This window comes from Vicugna pacos, chromosome 1, assembly GCF_048564905.1.
Source record: "Vicugna pacos chromosome 1, VicPac4, whole genome shotgun sequence".
Taxonomy (NCBI): domain Eukaryota; kingdom Metazoa; phylum Chordata; class Mammalia; order Artiodactyla; family Camelidae; genus Vicugna; species Vicugna pacos.
Genome location: NC_132987.1, coordinates 52,389,540 through 52,406,244, shown reverse-complemented (window position 1 = coordinate 52,406,244; position 16,705 = coordinate 52,389,540). Strand labels below are relative to the sequence as shown.

At 37.9% G+C, this 16,705-nt stretch overlaps 2 long non-coding RNA genes and 4 other non-coding genes across 11 annotated transcripts in view; 1 reads left to right on the top strand and 5 right to left on the bottom strand.

Annotated features, from left to right (window-relative positions):
* The window catches only part of LOC107033266 (uncharacterized), a 37,540-nt gene extending 23,471 nt beyond the window's left edge, over positions 1-14,069 (bottom strand). For 3 of the 6 annotated variants that reach the window (XR_012073016.1, XR_012073014.1, XR_012073018.1), the window contains exons 1-4: positions 13,863-14,069; positions 8,922-9,023; positions 7,703-7,838; positions 4,965-5,134 (exon numbers count right to left, since the gene is read on the bottom strand). This is a non-coding gene — a long non-coding RNA (uncharacterized lncRNA). Of the gene's footprint in view, positions 1-114; positions 331-4,394; positions 5,135-7,702; positions 7,839-8,921; positions 9,096-13,862 lie in introns of those variants that run through there. The other 3 variants (XR_004191787.2, XR_004191784.2, XR_012072999.1) reach the window with 3 other exon arrangements.
* On the top strand, positions 320-4,302 carry LOC140696556 (uncharacterized). The gene is made up of 2 exons (XR_012073030.1): positions 320-526; positions 4,137-4,302. It is a non-coding gene; the product is annotated as an uncharacterized lncRNA (long non-coding RNA).
* LOC116282908 (small nucleolar RNA SNORA4) lies at positions 6,737-6,868 on the bottom strand. Its single transcript, XR_004192449.1, has one exon. It is a non-coding gene; the product is annotated as a small nucleolar RNA SNORA4 (small nucleolar RNA).
* Positions 7,044-7,174, bottom strand: LOC116282901 (small nucleolar RNA SNORA63). Its single transcript, XR_004192440.1, has one exon. It is a non-coding gene; the product is annotated as a small nucleolar RNA SNORA63 (small nucleolar RNA).
* Positions 7,483-7,650, bottom strand: LOC116282916 (small nucleolar RNA SNORA81). Its single transcript, XR_004192458.1, has one exon. It is a non-coding gene; the product is annotated as a small nucleolar RNA SNORA81 (small nucleolar RNA).
* LOC116282902 (small nucleolar RNA SNORA63) lies at positions 7,917-8,047 on the bottom strand. The gene has a single exon (XR_004192441.1). It is a non-coding gene; the product is annotated as a small nucleolar RNA SNORA63 (small nucleolar RNA).
* Positions 14,070-16,705: the final 2,636 nt, after the last annotated feature.

Here is a 16,705-nt window from a genome sequence, read left to right as displayed (position 1 = left end):
CTCTTAAAAAAACCAATAAAAAAGAACACACTCCAAACAAATGATAGATTAATTACACTATTGTCAGGCGAGGGGAGATGACAGAAATGAAGTCGAAATTCAGCTGAGGTGTACCTTGCTCTGAGGTTGGTTCTGGGGAGACTTGGTTTAGGCAACCTGGAGCTGAAGTCCAGCAGACAGCAAGCGAAAGTGGAAAGCCCTCTGTTGCTATAGCAGATTGCTAGGCAACGAAAGCGGTGTAGGCGGCAAGCTGGTCTGGGCACGCGCGGCGGGCTTTTGCCATTGCGGATAGAGTCGCCTTTACCACCGCAGGAGCCAACGCCCCAAGGTCTGGAGGAAATAGTTATTTTAAGGCAGGACAAGAAAAAAAATCAAATATAAAATTTTCTCTCTGCCCATTTGGGCCACTCGCCCCTTTTCTTTAGTGTGCATTGTGCACCTGCATTTTCCATTAGCCAGATTTCCTTAGAAGACACAAGAATGCCTGCTAGACCAAAAAAAGCAATTTTCTCCTGGCGCCAGCAAGGTAACTCCTTAGGAGATAACATTCCTCTCCTGAACTTGTAAGGGGTCACAATGACTCACTACTCACCCAGTGTGTGCAAATCTGGTCCATGTAAACTGTCAAGATGTTACTTTGTTATATAACCCTTTGTCTTGAAAAGGGATGTACTGTACTTTGATTTCTAAATGATGGAACAGTCCTTAGAGTTTTCTGAAATTCTTTCTCCCAGGTCATAATCCTCAGGTTGACTCCAATAAATATCTCTAGTTCTTTTTACATTGACTATTAACTAATTTTTTTGTCCACAGTCTTCAGAGAGCTAGATCAGCAAAGGGTAGCTTTGCCTAGATTGAAACTCTTGGGTTGTCCTTACACACTTTGGGTATTTATAGTCTAAATGTCCCTTCACCATGGTTGCTTCTTATGGTTTTACTGATAACCCCCAGCTCAGCCCCTCAGCAGCTGAGCTCTGAGTGCTTATCAACCCACCTGATGAGATGATGACATCCTGACACAGCTTATTTCATTCTTATATGGAAACAACTTTAAATCTAAAAACAACTCCTTTTTTTTTTGTCTTTGTCATGAACAAGTGGATTAAAGCAACTTAAATCATAAACAAGTGGAAATCATATCAAACCAATATACAACACATGGAGATGCTTTTGCTTTTGGTTGGGAAAGGCCACCTAGTGACTATGTTCAACTGGTGAAGTTCAGGTGTTCTTTTGTTATAAAAGAGAAGCTGGGTATTGTAAAGAGGAGTTTACCTTTCCTAGATCTTCCCCTCATCACATCAACACTGTCAGTGGGGTTTGGTTATAGTTTGTGCAAACAGTGGCTAGACAATTCATGTTGCTAAGGATGGGAGGGTTTGGTTTTTAAACTTCCTAACTATACTGAATTGAGGAGGGTAACCAGCTGTTCTGATTTGCCCAGGACTCCTGAGTTAGCACTGAAGGTCCTGCATCCCAGGAAACAAGAACATGAAGAGTCCCAGCTTTAGGCATTAAGTGCTGAAGGTTGGGGAAAAATTATAAATCCATATGGCAACTCCCTCCCCCTCCAGTGGCCTGAAAGTGACAATATTTTTAGCATTGAGTGGATACAGCATTTGCTGTTGCTTTTGCTTGTTTTTTCTCCTGGCTGCTGACATTGGCAATCATGATTTGCAGTTCACAATAATCGATTATCCATTTGTGTATTATTCTAAGTGAGGCACCTCAAGTGTACAACCTGAGTATATTCTGAGTGACAGTGTTAGCAGTTGTCTTTGATTTGGCTGGTGGATTGACGAACTGTCCTTTGCAGTGAGATAGTGCTAGTATAATTTCAACATTATGAATGTTGTGACAATATTTGCTAAGAGTTTAGATAATGAGGATGACCATACCAAAGCCAACATGACATAGACATCACCTTAAAAGAAAGCTAAATGACTTATTTTAATGATAGATGGAAGGACACTTAGATTAGGAAATTTAATAACCAAAACAGTACATTCCACACAAAGACAGAAGAGAATTTGGGACTGGACATTGCTATGGTTTGAATGTTTCCCACCCCCACCTCCAAATTCATATGTTGAAATCCCAGTGCCCAAGGTAATGGTATTAGTAGGTAGGGCCTTTGGGAGGTGATTAGGTCATGATGGTGCTGGAGTCATGAATGGGACTAGTGCCCTTATAGAAGAGGCCCAGAAGAGCTTTTACCTCTTCTACTGTGTGGGGGTTCAATGAGAAGTCTTTGACCAGGCGTAAGGCCCTCACTAGACCATGCTAGCACCCTGATCTCAGACTTCCAGCATCCAGAAATGTGAACAATAAATTTTTGTCATTTATAAGCTACCCAGTCTGTGGATAATATAAAATACAAAACTATAAAACTCCTAGGAAATAGCAGGAGCAAATCTTGATGACTTGGGGTTTGGTGATGACTTTTTAGATGCAACACCAAAGACAGGAAATCCATGGAGTTAGGATTTTATCCCAGGTGGAAAGGAAAGCTATTGAATAATTTATTTTTATGAGATCACCCTGGGGGCTGAGTAGTAAATGGATTGTATAAAGCAAGATCAAGGGCAGGAAAACAAATTTGGAGACCATTGCCAAAGTCTTGATAAAAGAAGGCAATACAAGGTAGTGAGATCAGCATGGAAGAAAGATGCAGAGTTTGGTTTTGCACATATTGAAGTGCCAGAGTCATCGGACTAAAAATATCCAGAGAGCAGTTGGTCTGATGCTCCGAGGAGCACACAGGAAGCCTGCAAATGTTGAGAGGACAGCAGAGGCCACAAATGTAGGAGGGAGAAAAGCAAGAGTGGGGCCCCGAGGGGCAGAAATATTGAGGAAGTACTGCCTCTTGCCACTGAGTTTAAGAAAGTAATCAAAGGTGTCCTTGGATGGAGATAATGGTTGCCTTTGATCCTGGCTAAAATCCTCATTATTAAACAGGGCTGTGAAGACCTTCTAGTAAATTCCGTTAGTTATACCTTTTCCTAATACAATCCAAGTTATGTTTGTTTGGTTTTGTCTCATCTTTATGTAGTTCTCTCCCCCTGCCTTCCAATCTCTGTAGGGAAGGGACATGAGGATAGATGCCATGCCCTACTTTTCTCATTCTTTAGAATCTCCTTTTAAATGTTTACTTACCAAAGACAGTGATGGCTTTGAATTGACCTGATACTTTCAAGGATTCTAGCATTTGTCTTATTTGTCACAGCAGCAGTTTCATAATGAGGAAAGTCATGTAAACAAAGGATGTTCTATAAGGATCAAGGCAAGGTATACTGTAGGTTGGCAGTTACTGACTTACACACCTAAAAAGGAATTCAGGATGAAGCATTCTGATTTGTGGATATATGGACCCCTAGATAGCTAAGATGCATATCTAAAGAAGAATTTCAACGACCCCAGATTCCTGCATCTTCCCATGCATAGATAAGCACCAAAATAAGTAAACTGAGATAGCTAGGGTTTTTTTGCTTTTTGTTTTGTTTTTGTTTGTGTGTGTGTGTGTGTGATTAGCAGTATTCTTTTACCAAGATGTTTGCTTGAGTACATGTATTTTCCAGCCAAAAAAATTCATATATATACTGGCCCCCACCACCGCTTCTTCAGAGCAGTCCCTCAGAGCTATCTAAAAGGCTGTCTTCCAGGCTGTAGTCCTCAGTAAGGTCCCTGAATAAAACTGAATCTCACTGCTCTTACACTGTGCATTTTTCCCCCCAGTGGACACCGGCAAGCATCAGTACTAACCCTGGGAAAGGACAGGGATGCTGCTCTTCCCTAGAAATTCATTATCATATTTTTTCCTATGTGATATCAAGCAAAGCAACTAGTGGAAGTCACAGTCAGTGTAGTTCTCCTGGCAAATGATAAACTGTGGTCAAGAAAAAGATTGTTTAATAAGTAATTTGTGAGAAGAAAACAAAGATCATACTTAATCCTTCCATAATGGGGCCTATTATAGCAAATCCATGTATTGTTATGGAAAAAGAAATTTACAGATTAATTAGCTTATTAACAAAAACCTTACTGTTGAGTAGCTACGTGGCATATAGCAGGAAATGTTTGCCACACCAGAAGAGGGAGCAATCTTACATTCTAATGCTTTTTTTTTCCTCTCAAAGAAGCAGATGCTTAACAGATGGTGCTGATGAAATCTGCAACTGATCAGCCTTTGTGCTACTGCCCAGCAGCAGCTAACCTGGAACTATTAAAACTTAGTATGAAGAGTCACATTTCTTGCATCCTTTGTGTATAGTTTTGTAAGTAGAATAAAATATTTACTATAGAGCGCTGTTTTATCTCTTTCCTTGGAAAATATGAAGGTATGGCAACAAGTAGAAATCTTTAAGGAACAAGGATCAAAAAACTTTAAAGAAAAATATACTTCTTTGTAATTTTATTGAACATTCAATATACAATATGGCAGTTTTTCTGGGATTTAACCATAGGATATGATTATTGCTGGTGCTTAGCAAAAGACTCAAGTTTACAGTTAACCACTAATAAAATGCCTTACTGAATAAAAATGATACCAAACAAAATGAATTCAAGTACTTTCTTAAAAAAGTCATTTTAAAGTTCATTCTACTCAGCCTAATGACTAACACCATAAAGGCAGAACACTAGTTTAATATACTTGGCTGCTTTTATACAGCAGATATCTTTCAGTTCACATTTAATAAGTATATTATTAAATAACAGCAAATACTCAATATAACAATGTTTACAGAACTAGAAAATAAATTTCTAAGAAATATTTTTACAACTCTATCTTTCATACCCAGCCCCAACAGTCTAATTCTGTAGAGCATGAAGTCAATGACTTTCCTTACATGAGCTCATGCTGAAATTGCTTTGCTATCAAAAATCTACATTTTTGATCTGTTCTGAGCATTGAGACAAGCTTCAAATACTCCCCCCAAAAGAAGTACAATGCATATTGTGATTACCTTTTCAGCAACAGCGAACGTGGCATTCAAAACCATCTCATCCCAGGAATTAGTCTGCCACATTCAGTGGCATTTCCTCCACGGTAGTACGAAAGTCTGTGTCATGTAAGTCCTGTCTTCTTCAATGTTTATGGCCACAGTTTTCCTCCCAAATTGACTCACTGCCAATTCTGAACAAAAGAAAAATTATAAATGAGACTATCACTGATCAAATGCTACATAAACTACTAATGATATGAACTACTTGTTAACCATCAGTGGCTGTTTATTTGCCAAGATTATACTTAGAGTGCTTCTAACTGAAGCGCTAGATGTTAACTACAATAGCTAGAGAAAAAGAAAAGATTTCTTCTGTAGTTAATTCAACAAGATTCATCTGGCTGCAAGATCAAATTCTTTCGGGCACCTGAGTGTTATTATTTATAAAGCAGATGACTGTATTGTGTTTGGGGTAGTGAAATTATAGCCCATAGCAAAGTCGGCTAAGAGCAGCTGTTAGCCTGCAACAGACGTAAACACCAGGGAACAGTTGTGTAATCTGTTTTGACACACTTTTGGAATTATAAATGGAAAATATAAACTCTGGAATGTTAACTATTATTTAGGACTATGCTGTCCAATGCAATAGTCACTAGCTACACGTGGCTAGTTAAATTAAAATGAATTAAAATAAAATAGAAAATTCAGTTCCTCAGTTGCATTAACCACATTTCAGTAGCCACCTGTGGGCTGTCACTACTGTGTGGGGCAGTGCAGATATAGGGCATTTCCAACACGACAGACTTGGTCCAGGACTTAAAACTTTTTCCAGTAGTGGGGAAACTTCCAAAGATTTGTTATAGTAACCCATATTTATCAGTGCTTTCTGCTCTGCTCACCTCATACACTGTAACACAAATGAATGAGAGATGTTTACCACCACAACCCTCTACTAAAACAGATGATAGAACCAATCAAAAATGTCTTGGCTGAGCAACTTAAAGTATCAAATAACCAAGACAAGAGAAAAAAAATATGGAAACACTTTCTTGCTCTTTATCCAAACAACAAGCTACTTCACTTATGAATCTATGTCCTTAATCAGGCCAATGCCATTTCTGAGTATCACCTCATCACCTATTCTTCTCAACCACTATATTTTGGACAAAGTTATTTTTACATTAGTAGCAGGACATAATTTAACTTATTTAGTGATAAAGCCACTGTATGTAAGCCAGGGTCAACATAAATTGCTACCAGAAAACACCAAGAAAATCTCAATTACAGAGGAGTCACCAGGAAAGCACAAGATATAAGCAACATGACCAAAACCAAAACAAGACCAAAAAAAACCCCTCATGTGTAAGTTAAGACAACTAATCTAACAGCATTATTGATTTTCCCTTTGAATATCAACTGTATAAAATACAAAATCTGGGCTACATTTCACATGGCTTTCCCACTGTGTTTTGAGCAACCATGAATCTTTACAAGTACAATTTAAGTAAATTCAACTTACTATGTTACTACATTTCCTGGTTCATTTACTGACTTTTCAAAGTTGTCTGGCTGACAAAATCATACTTGAAAAGCAGTACCTGAAGTTATTTCACCAGAATAAAAGCAAGTCATTCAATGCAGATGACAAATGACTCAACTGAGAACATAGTTTCCACAAGCGGTGGGCAGATCATAGTTTATAACCATAGATATTAGTTGAACATAAAAATCATAAGCCTGAGATATGATAATATATATTCACATTCTGATTCAAAAGGCAACTTCTGCACAATCTCTTAGGCCACAAAATAGTAAGGAACCACATATAAGTCACACGGCTCACTGTGGAGCGTGGTCTTCATTCCCCCACATAGCTTAAGCTGACAAAGGTGATGAAAAATCCTCTCCAAACCACCTTTTAATAGATAAATATTGTAATTAAATGAAATACCAGTAAGTCAGTAGTAATCAAAACACAGTTTTTCCCCTATCTGAATTCCCTCTTGGGAATATCTCTTTTTTTCTGTCACCACCTGCAAGATATTAATAAGCCTTAACTCTCAGGAGTCATTTGTTAAGGCAGGGTTTAAATTGGTAACCGTGTATGAGACCATGCATCCCTGGCTGCTACAGCACCGTGGCTGACAGGGCTTGAAGGAAACAGTCTTATTTTGAGCAGGGGGTAAAGACAATGTGGCACTTCACAGCTACACTGTAACTAGATCCTGCATCAGTTTATTAAGGAAATGGGATTAACAGTGTCTTAATCACCAGTACTAGGGAAGAGCAGTTCTTGCCACAACAGAAACTGAAATTCCTGGCATGCATTTTCTCAGACATCCACCTTCTGCCCTGTGTTCTACTGGCCAGTCTCTCATATGTCACAAAGCACACACGATTCCTCCCTGGAGTATATCAGAGAGGAAAATGTGAATTTGGATCAGAGTTGGAGTAAAAAGCCATTTGATTTCTAACTCTCATCCCTACCATCAGAAGGAAATACTTAGAAATTCATTCATTAATTCTGCTTAAATACAGATATGATTGTACCAAATCTTAGAACAAAACACCTTGGAGTTACCCGTGGTTGTTCTACCATTTGTACAGTTGTGTTTCTCTTTGTTTACTCTGCCAGCTTTATTACAAGGACTAAGACACTGCAGATACTAGTTTCTGCAATTTTAGCACAGAGCTTAAATAAGAAGGTAAAAGCAAATCCTAGCTGTAATTTTTATGTATATCAATTAGAAAAACATTACCCTTTTTCAAAATTATTATATGATATTGACTCTTTCAAGGGTCAGTTCTTCTTTATCAGAATTTGAAACGGGTCTCTCAGGAACTTTTTGAAGACTTCAACATATCGATTGGCATAAAGGCAGAAAGCAACACAACCTTAAAAAGAGACAACAACTAGTTATGCTGCATATCAATTAAACAGTTATAACAATTTTCATAATAATACTGAGAGAAATGTTTGAGACCAAGCGTCCCTGTCTTACTACAGAATTGAGTTAGACAGAGATTGTAGGAAACAATTGCTTTTGGCAGGGGAAAGGACAATATAGCACTTCACAGCTATATTGTAACAATTAAACCAACCTGCCAGCTACAGAAAAATCATGTGCACAGCTGAATCCTTGTATTTGATTTCTGGTAAATCCCATGGATTTGATCTTTAATCCCTTGGCTCAAGATCTGTATTGGCTTCATCAAAAATAAGCCTCCTGATTCATTTTGGAATATGAAAAAAAGTCTTAAGGTGGGTTGTGCATAGAGACTTCCTTCCAAAGACTACAGTACAGAAGAAGAGGCAGAAAAGTGACTTTATGTGGAGAAACCTGACAAACTCTAACTCAGCCAGGCGATCAAGGTCAACAACAGTAATAAGCCTTGATAGAATGAGATGAAAATGGTTCCTTACCTACGTGGTCTTCCTCCCCCAAACCCAGAACTACAGTCTAAACTTGAGAAAAACATCAGACAAATTCCAATACTAAAGGCATCCTACTAAATATCTGACCAATAATTCTCAAAATGGTCAAGGTCATTGAAAACAAGCAAAATTTCATTAACTGGTACAGCCAAGAGGAGCTTAAGGAGACATGAGAATTAAATGTCTCTGTGGTATCCTAGGTGGGGACCTGGAACAGAAAAAGGACATAGGGAAATCTGGGTAAATTCTGGACTTTTTTTTAGTTCATAATAATGTATCGATGTTGGTTCATTAATTTTAACAAATGTAGCATACTAATGGAAGATGTTAATAATACTGGAAACTGGGAATTCTCTTCTCAATTTTTCTGTAAACCTAAAACTGTTCTAAAAAATAAAGCCTATTAAAGAAAAATCTTAGTATCACCTCTAGATATTCCTGCATGGCAAATGGCTTAAACAATTAGGCTAATTATTTTCCCTCCCATACCTCAAATATCCCTGGTTAAAAAAATGCCCTAGGAAAAATATGGCAATACTTACAAAGGTATCTTCTATTTAACATATCAAATGTTGTTCCTGGAGTACCAGCGACATGATGTGCTGTGTCCATGAGTCTGCAGTTTTTGCATTTCATTTTGAACACTGGTTCAACACAATAAAGGCATGACAAGTTACTCCCAGGTAGTATTCAAGTGCCAGAACTACCTTTTGGATCTAAAAGTCAAAAGCTCTAATTATTTATGCTGTACAAATAAAGGCTCCACCAAATGACTTTTGAAGCACATGGCTAAATGCTAAACTGTTTACATTTAGTTTAAGATTCTGGTCTGCAAACAGCTTTTATGCAGCACAACACAGAATCACTTCCAAGCTTACCATGTAGACACACTGCTTCAAGATAATATCCCTTTAAGCATCTCATTTTAAATTAGATTTTTGGGCTTTTTCAAACTTGGGATCCTCAGTTTCCTAGAGATACCAGCTAGATAGTTAAGGAACCAAAACAGACATTTCCAACATTATTCTTCTATGTGTAAGACGTGTAAGTAGTGAAATAAGCTCTACAGCTCTAAGGCAAATTGCTCCGATATGTATTCACTTTCACTTTAAAAATTGACTTATCATTCACTTTAAATATCTTTCCAATAGGAAACTCAGACAGCCTTGATCTTAATAAAGCTTACAACTTTATTAAGAAAAGCTTTATTTCATAGGTAACATAGCAGTAAGGTTTCAAAACAGATAGCAGATAACAGATGTATCACAAGTGACAAAAATTTCCAACTATTACAGATCATTTCTGTCTTCCTGTTGCAAATCTGCATTTGAACTTAACAACAGTAACACAAAGGACATGGATCCTGGTACCCTGAAAGAAAGCAAGCTTCAGTTTCTCAGTCTGTTGAGTATAGCTCTGCAAACTTATCATTTTGTAATATAGTATGCAGTTTGGCTTTACACTGTCTTATTTCACACCTCCAGTAAGTTCTGTCACCATATTTTCTATCAAGTCAATGTACATAGTTGTAATCACCCACTATTTTAAAACTATGTCTACTCGTCCCTGTGTAGATCATTATAAGGGCTAAGATGTATATAATATAAAAATAGGAGTACTGTGTCAATGGACACATGAAACCAAACTGTCAACCAGTTGAAACCAAACTATCAAACCAAACTGTCAACCAGTTATTTTATCGTTTTTTGGTAAAAATGTCTACAGCAAAGATGACTATGGTGAAAATACCAGATATACACCACTGATGTTTGAACCTTGTGAATATACTGACAACCACTAAATTGTAAATTTTAGGGTAACTTCTATGGAATGTGAATTGTATCTCAATAAAAAACTTTTTTCTTTTTAAAAGAGAAGAGAGAAATAGGAAAGCTGCTTAGGAGGTTAAAGCATTTGACTAGATGATGGTGTTTTTGACTTAAGGGTGTGGTGGTATTGGGCAGAAAGAATTAACTAGAGTAAAACACATGTAGACAATAGAATTAACAGCATTTGGTGATTACTTTGTGGGTGGAACAAGATAGGGGAGGGAGGAGAGATGTTCAAGGATCCCCAAATTTCTGGCATTAACTTAATGAGCAATAATGTTCTAATCTACTTAGCTTTGACAGTCTGCAGGAAAAGCAGGATTAGCACAGGATTGTGAATTCAATTTCAAATATACTGAGCTTGGGGTATCTGGAGCACACCAAGTGAAGACTCTGAGTAGGCAGCTGAACACACATGTATGATATTCAGAAGAAAAACTGAGTTAGAGAAATTTGGGGGTTTTCAACAAAGCTTTTGGAATATATGAGATCCAGAAGATCTCACTTCCAACACAGAGTGTTGGGGAATTCCAACATCTAAGGGTCTGGTAATTCAACAAGAGACTGAGAAACAGAGGAGGGAAAAGCAAAAGGAAAACTAGACTTATTTATAAGGGAAGAGACAAGAGAAGAATTTATTTCTAAAAGGAAGAACTGACTTATAGACAGGGTTGGCATCCTTTTTCTGTAAAGGGCCAGGTAGCAAATATTTTAGCTCATGGGCCATATAAAAACATGCTGAAGCTAAATGTGGTCCACATGCTATAGTTTGCCTGAACACTGGTTGAGAGAGTTAAATATTGCTAAGAAGTCAAGAGTGCATTGGATTTAGGGACAAGGAAGTTATTGGTGACCTTAGAAACAGTTTCAGTAGAGGGGTGAGGACAGAAGCATAAGAGGAGTGGGTTGAGAAGGGAATGAGAAGTAAAGAAATAGAAACATCAGGGCTGATAATTTTTAAAATTTGATTATAAATGGGAGAAGAAAGAGAGGCTTAGGTGGGAAGAAGAATGGGACCTACAATTGTTTCCTGAAGAAGAAAGAGACTATAGAATATTTATAAGCTGGTGGCAAGGATCTGGTTAAGAGGGTGTGATTAACCATCCAGATGACAGAAGGGCTGACAGCAGAGACACTGAGATGGTCAGAGGGGGAGGATGGCACAGGCGATGGAGACTAGGTAGGTGGAAGTTGGATGGATACAGATGAAGGTGGGTGGGCAGATTTGCTGGCAGGAAGCTCAGAAGCTCAGGTAGTCTATTTTCTCAATAACATTGAGATCATTTGCTGAGAATGGCTTATAAGGGATGGCAGAGGCTTGAAAAAAGTGAGGAGGATTCAAAATAGCAGTTGCACAGAAAAGCAGAAAGAGGTGGCTAGAGAAACAATGGGCCTGCTGTGCAGTGCTGAAAGCCCAGGTGAAGCTGCCTACCAGGAATTACATTAGTACCAAGTCTTTCCAGTGTGCAAGTTTCTCCAGCTCTCTGGGAGGCCTGGGGCAGGCACAAAGAATACAAATAGTTGGATACATCCATGGCTGATGTCTTCTCTGGTGGATAATAGCTATTAATAATTGGTAGCAATTATAAACCCTGGGGATTAGGGAGTAGGTTTTTATTAGTTATGATTTTAGAGATAAACAAAAGCTCAGATATGTTAAGTATGTATTTATGATCACTTGGGTAAAAGTCAGTAGTTGCTAAAGACTAGATCTTTAATTTCGTAATTCCACATACCTTTCTAGGTGGTGGAAAGATTTTGTAGTTTTTTGGAGAAAAACTGGGAAAAGTTCCCAAGAGGAATTTTAGTGAATAGTTTGTAAGTAAACTACATTAACACTATGAACACTAAGGAAGTAAAACAATATACAAAAAAATGTAAAACTGCTAAAAAGCTTGACATTCTAAGTCTATCTCACCATAAACAGCCACTGACCATAAACCTATTTTCTGGCTTTACCCCCCTCACTCTAGTCATTTTCTCTCCCCTGGTGCTTGGTAATGTTTCTTCCTGTTTATAACACAATGAAAATGAAAATCATATAAAATTATACATGGGGAGCAAATACTAATATATAAATATTTTATTATATTATCCTGGTTTACAGGTATTTGATTTGGTAAAATTGGTAAGTTATGGTCTAAAATATCTGCTCTATTATTGAACAGTATGTTTCTTTTCACTGAAATTCACTATATTCATAATATTCTTAAATACCTGGCTTTTTTCAACTTAAAACTAAAATTAAAATATTTAATTTAAACAAGTTTGTACTGTATAGCACAGGGAAATATATTCAGTATCTTGTAGCTCACAGTGAAAAAGAATATGCATATATGTATATTCATGTATGAGTGAAGAATTGTGCTGTACACCAGAAATTGACACATTGTAAACTGACTATACCTCAATAAAAAAATTAATTATCTAATGATTTATGCCAAAAATTCACATTTACTAAAAGTCAAAATATAATGGCTAATCATGGCTAAAATTAATCAATTTCAATGTCCCAGGCGCTTGACAAGAATTTAACAAAACAATCCTATGAAGTGGATACAACCATTATCATTTCTGTTTTAAAAAAGAGGAAATGGAGTCCTAGAGAGATGATGTAACTTGCCTGCTGCCATCAAAGTGGTAAAGCTAGGCTTTGAACCTGGATGTCTCATTTCAGAATACTCTATACTGCTTTAATCCCTAACTTCACTGTCATGTATGGATCTCTTGCATGAATATAACTTTTTCCACTGACAATAGAGTCAAATGATATGCCATTGTGATTTAATATATAAAATATACTTCCATCATCATATAGTGAATCATTTTTCCTTGAGAATTTAATACCATTATTTCTTCCCCAAAATATAAGGTAAATGCCACAGCGAGGAACCCGAACATAAAACAACTCTCCAGCCCCCCTGAAAGATAAATTTGCTTTTGTTAACTAGATTCATTTCAACAATTAAGAAGTGCTCTGTAGCAGTCTTTCTTTGAACTACACCCCTGAGGAGGGACAGCAGAACTGAAATGGGCTGTCCTGGCCCCATTACTTACTAGTTGCTTAAATTTGGGCAAGACACTATGGGTTTCATCAGAACACGGATCACAACACTCCCCAAACGGGGAGTCCTACGAAAGGACTCTGTAAATGGTTAGGAAGTGTACAAATGTTACTCTTGCTTAGGGTTGCCAGATAAAAAACAGGACGCCCAGTTAAATTTCAGACAAATAATGCTTATATTTTAATTTTACTTGATATCGGAGACATATTTATACTAAAAAAATTATGTGTCGTTCATCTGAGTTTAAATTTAACTAGCGTCCTGTATTTTTATTGCTAAATCTGGCAACCGTATTCTCGCCCCCATAGCTTGGGGAGAGTGGGAGGATGGCAGGCCTAACTCCATTTCCCCCACCCTCTGCGCCTAAGTGGAGAAACGAAGGCAAAGGGCGAGTGAACCTAGGGAGGGGGAAGAAGCGGAAGGGCTGGATGTAGGAGGACTCCCTCTCGGGTTGGGACTGAAATCAGAATCCCCTGACAGCAGAGTCTACCGAGCCTCTGGTATTTCCGGACCAGGCACACCACTCAGGCAGGGCAAACAGCCCCCCGCCCCAACCCCAGGGCAAGAACGCAACGGCCCCTCCACCCACCGTTGCCTTGGCGGCAGCAGCATCCGAATCCGGACACGCTGCCACTCCGTCGCCACCAGCAGCACCGACACCACCGAGACCGCAGCCATGTCCCTGGTGCCTGAACGCTTGTTGACGTGCGGCTGCGCTTCAGATGTCACCCAAACAGTCCCGCCATTGCGTGTAGAAGTCTCTTGTCCTCCTCTGGCCACCGTCTAGTCCCGGGAAATGGGCCAGTCCGAGCGAGACATTCGGGAGGGGGCTTCACAGCTAAAACCAATCAAATAACAGAGGAGGTCTGCAGTGATGGCAATTGGCCAATTGGGCTGTGTGCCAGCGGGGGCGTGAACCCTGCTTCCCCCCTCCCTTCGGCTTCGGATCCAACTGGGGTAGGGGCGTGGTTTCCTCAGTCTCCTTAGGTCCCCTGGGTGCCGGATAGATGTTTCCTCTTGTGGTCTGCGGGGTTCTTTTCCTCTCGTGTGCTCCAAGGCGAAGAGCCTTCCACCAGTTTTAATCTTTAGAGTTTTCTTAGGGGAAGAAGAAAGGAGAGCTGTCCTAAGATATAAAGGGGTGTGGGGTAAGAAGAATACAACATTTTATAATGCTTTTCAACAATTGAAAAACGTGTATTTAAAGAAATGCTCCCCTTAGTTATCTCAAAAGTGAAATTACAGAATTTTAAAATAGACTTTTCTATAATGCTGTTTTTTTAAATTGAGATATAATTGACACAGTATTTTGTAAGTTTAAGGTGTACAGCGTGTTGCTTTGATACTTTTATATATTGCAGTATGATTACCACCATAGGGTTAGCTAACACCTCTTTCATTCCACATAATTATAATTTATTTTTTTGCAATGAGAACATTTAAGATCTAGTCTGTTAGCAACTTTAAAGTATATGATAAGTATTGTTGGCTGTAATCACTGATGCAGTACATTAGATTTCCAGAACTTGTTAGTGTTCTAGTCACAAGTTTGTAGACTTTATTATTTTACAGCAGTTCGAGTTTCACAGCAATACTGAGCAGAAAACAGAGGTTTCCCATATACCCACTGCCTCCTCCCACATGCACCCCCCCATTATTAATATTCCCCCACCACAGTGGTACATTTGTTACAACTGATGAGCCTACATTAACCCATCATAATCACTGAAAGTCCATAGTTTATATTAGCCTTTACTCTTTATGTTATACTTTCATGGGTCTGGACAAATTTATAATGACATGTGTCCACCATTATAATATCATAAAGAGTAATTTTCTGCCCTAAAAATTGGCTATGCTTCACCTATTCATTCCTCCCTCCCCCAATAATCACTGGAAAACACTGATCTTTTTACTGTCTTCATAGTTTTGCTCTTTGCAGAATGTTATATGGTTGGAATCACACAGTATGCAGCATTTTCAGATTGACTTCTTTCACTTAGTAATATGCATTTAAGTTTCCTTCATGTCTTTTCATGGCTTGATAGCTCATTTCTTTCTAGCACTGACTAACAGTCCATTGTTTGGATGTACCACAGTTTATTTATCCATTCACCTACTGAAGGACATCTTGGTTTCTTCCACGTTTTGGCAATTATGATTAAAGCTACTATAAACATCATATACAGGTTTTTGTGTGGACATAGGTTTCTAACTCTTTAGGATAAACACCAACCAGCACAATTGCTGAATCTTTCAGTTTTGTGAAAATCTGCCAAACTATCTTCTAAAGGGCAATTTTCCAAATTTGCAGTCTCACCAGCAATTAATGAGAGTCCCTGTTGCTCCACATTCTCACCAGCATTTGGTGATGTCATTGTTTTGGATTTGGGCCATTCTATTAGGTGTATAGTAGTGTGTCATTGTCATTTTAGTTTGTATTTCCCTGATGACATATGATTTGGAGCATCTTTTCGTATGCTTATTGGCCATCTGTATATCTTCTTTGGTGAAGTGTCTGTTAAGGTCTTTAGCCTAATTTTAAAATCAGGTTATTTTTACTATTGAGTTTTAAGAGTTTTTGTATATTTTAGATAACAGTCCTTTTTTTTAAAATTCAGTTATAGTCATTTTACAATGTTGTGTCAATTTCCAGTGTAGAGCACAATTTTTCAGTTATACATGAACATACATATATTCATTGTCACATTCTTTTTTGCTGTGAGCTACCACAAAATCTTGTATATATTTCCCTGTGCTATACAGTATAATCTTGTTTATCTATTCTACATATGCTTGTCAGTATCTACAGATTTTGAACTCCCAGTCTGTCCCATCCCACCCCCGTCCCACTTGGCAACCAGAAGTTTGTATTTTATGTCTTTGAGTCTGTTTCTAACAGTCCTTTTTTTTTAAATCAGATAGACATGTCTCATAAATATTTTCTATCATCCATAGCTTCTCTTTTTATTCTCTTGATAGTACATTTCATACACTAGAAAATCTTAATTTTAATGAAGTCTATTTTAGCAATTCTTTCTTTTCTGAATCGTGCCTTAGGTGTTCACCAAAGCCTAGGTCATTTAGATTTCTCCTATCTTATCTTATAGGAATCTTATAGTTTTGTGTGTTTTACGTATAAGTCTGTGATCCATTTTGAGTTAATTTTTGTAAAGAGTGTGAGGTTTGTGTCTAGATTAATTTTTTTTTGCACGTAGATGTCCAGTTGTTCAGCACCATTTATTGAAGACTATCTTTGTTCCATTGTATTGCCTTTGCTCCTTTGTCAAAGATCAATTGACTATATTTATGTGGGTCTATTTATGGGTTCTCTATTCTCTTCAGTTGATCTATTTGTTTATTCAGTTGCCAGTACCACACTGTCTTGATTATTATAGCTTTATAATAAGTCTTAATGTCAGGTAGTGTCAGTCC